The sequence below is a fragment of the Fragaria vesca genome, linkage group LG4 (genome assembly GCF_000184155.1).
Source record: "Fragaria vesca subsp. vesca linkage group LG4, FraVesHawaii_1.0, whole genome shotgun sequence".
Taxonomy (NCBI): Eukaryota; Viridiplantae; Streptophyta; class Magnoliopsida; order Rosales; family Rosaceae; genus Fragaria; species Fragaria vesca.
The window spans coordinates 1,536,934-1,539,852 of NC_020494.1; the positions used below are offsets into that span (position 1 = coordinate 1,536,934).

Genomic DNA, 2,919 nt, shown 5'->3' on the forward strand with positions numbered 1-2,919 from the left:
GGTCCAACCTATATCAACCCAATTCCAAAAAAAAAAAAATGAAACACCCCGAAAAATAATACCCGAATAAAAATTACCTTTTACTAGCTAAAATTTACCATTTTTACCGTCGTCGTATTTTCCTCATACGAATAATCCTCCGCACATAATCGTCCCCGAAACCCCTCTAGGGACCAATTAAACTATTTACTCAATGACGGAGACGGTAAAATTCTTATTATAATCAGGCTAGTAAATAAGGTAAAAATATAAGGGTCGGGATGTGACACAAAATCTTCTTCATCACTTTCTAAGTCTGACAGGTTCCTGATAGAGCATACAAATGCTGTATTTTGATCTTCCTCATCGCTCCAGGTGGACAACATTGATTTGCTGTTTTCTTGCCTCATGTTTCCTGTTACCACATTCATGTGCCAAGTGGCTAGTACCACCACATTCATAACAAGTAGGTCCTATCTGGTTTTTATTTCCTTGTTTGAAATTGTTCTTATTATTAGAACTACCTTCAGACCTAAAGTTTTGTTTTGAGTCAAAAGAGTTTTTGTTTGCTCTACCAGCTGAATTCTTGTTTTTCATGAATTGCTTGAACTGCTTGGTGATTAGAGCCAAATCTAAATCTTCAGAAACTTCTTCAAGTTTTTCTTTCTTGGTTAGTTTAAAAGCAACTCTTTTGTGTTTTCTTTCAGGTGTAATCCATCTTTGTTCAAAAGCTTTTAGATTTCCTAATAGCTCATCTAGTGCCATGGTATCCAAATCATAAGCATCCTCTATGCTAATGATTTTACCCTGATAGCTTTTAGGAAGACCTCTAAGTAACTTTTTAACAATCCTATGTTTAGGAAAAGGATCTTTAAGACTCCTACACTGTCCTGCTATTTTCATGATTCTTTTATAAAATTCATCAATTGTCTCATCTTCTTTTAACATAGTAGTTTCAAATTCAAACACAAGTTGTTGCAATTTCTGAGATCTTACCTTTTTGTTACCTTCATAAGTGAGTTCTAGGAGATCCCATGCCTCTTTTGCAGTTCAACATTGACTGACATTGATCCTTTCCGCCTCTGATAGAGCAGTAAAAATACAGTGTCTGGCTTTATGATCTACTTTCTGCAAGTTAACTTCATCAGTTGACCTTTTGTTTCGAGGCTTTGGAGTTGTTTCAGATTTCTTCTCATCCGTAATTACTGGAGCAGTGTAACCGTCCACTATCACAGTCCACATGAGTTCATCCTGAGAACACAGAAAAGTTTGCATATATATTTTCCATGTTGCATAGTTATCACAGCCACCACCAAAGTATGGTGGGACATTTATGGAAGCACCAAGTTTCATTGATTCCATTTTTACACAGGATCTACTGGTTTACACTAATACCTGCTCTGGTACCAAATGAAAGCACTACTACAAAAATGTCAACACACGACGGCTATTCACCGTTGTGTGACTATAGGTTTTCTGTTGTATATCTCGGGCTTGTCTGATTAAATCTTCAGACAAGTATGAAAATCACCGTTGTGTGATAACATTTTGCTCAACAGATGAATATTCTGTTGTATAAGTCTCTACACAGATTGGATGTCATGCGCGGCAGGCGCGGCATCGACATGTCCACTCAGACAACAAACATTAAAACATATTCGTTGTATCTTTTCCCCTTCAGACAACTGTTGGTTTTCATTTGTACCGTTGTGTGACTTTTATATAAACTACAACTGTTTATTCCCTATATTTATTGTTGTGTGACGTTGAGTAAACTACAACTGAAATATTTGATCAATTATACAACATTTGCATTTTCATTGTGGACAGACTTTGTTGTCCAAGTTTCACACAACCATCACAAACGAAACTGCTGTACAAATTAATGCTAACTGATGTGCCATAAAACATTGCATTTCAGCTTCCATATATCATTCAAGCTTCCAAAAACAACATTACAGCTGAATTGTTCCAAAATATACTGAAAACATTCCACTAGATAAGCTACTAGATAGTCTTACATGTCCAAAAGCATTCCAACAGCAATAAATGCACCAAGTACTACCATAGAAAAGCTGTTCAAAACATAGTGCTAGATAGAAATACACCAAGTTCAAAAGCAAAGTAGTACCACATATAGATAGCACCAGTTCACCAGCTCATCTGCACCCCACATGCACAACATCTTTAATTGGCTTGGTGCATCAAGTGCAACTGCCTTCTGGTCATTAATCTCAACAGGTACCCCTTTCTTTTTCCTCTTCTTATCAGGTTGCTACACATAAAAAAGACGATATATAAGGTTTTCTAATCTTACAATGGCATGTATAAGGTTTTCAAAAAGATAAATAAAACCCAGTTTGTTCTTCTTTGATACATAACACCCACTTTGATTTGAAATTGTAGTCCTCAGTACCAGAAGCACCTTCACGATTGGCTTTGGCAACCCTTTCAATCTCATCCTTCTTCTTGATAGCATAACTACACCCAAACACAAAACTAGTAGTTAAAAACAATGAACCAATTTAAGATCATAAAAACCAACAAGATAAGAGGAACCAAGACCACGTACCTGTTGGAGGAACCTTCTGGCAGCATTGATAAGCTCATCAGCCAAGCATTCAACAATAGTTTTGATGTTCCTGAAAGCAGACTCACGAGCACCAGTTGTCAGGAGATAGATAGCCTGATTCACACGTCTCAGAGGTGAGATATCCACAGCCTGACGCCTAACAACTCCAGTGGATCCAATACGAGTGGCATCTTCACGTGGACCATTGATTGTCACAGAACCAAAACACGAAGGAAACATTAGAGGCAGCTAAAGGTTTCCAATGAGTATCAATCAATAAGCAAAAGAAAAATAAGCATATTTTCATCGGCTTACCTGTTAACAACAGCATCAACAATAACTTGAATGATAGATTTCGATTTATTCAA

At 36.9% G+C, this 2,919-nt stretch overlaps 1 pseudogene; it reads right to left on the bottom strand.

The window, feature by feature from the left end:
• The window catches only part of LOC101307111, a pseudogene marked incomplete at both ends in the record, with an annotated part of 109,806 nt that overhangs the window by 52,708 nt on the left and 54,179 nt on the right, over nt 1–2,919 (bottom strand).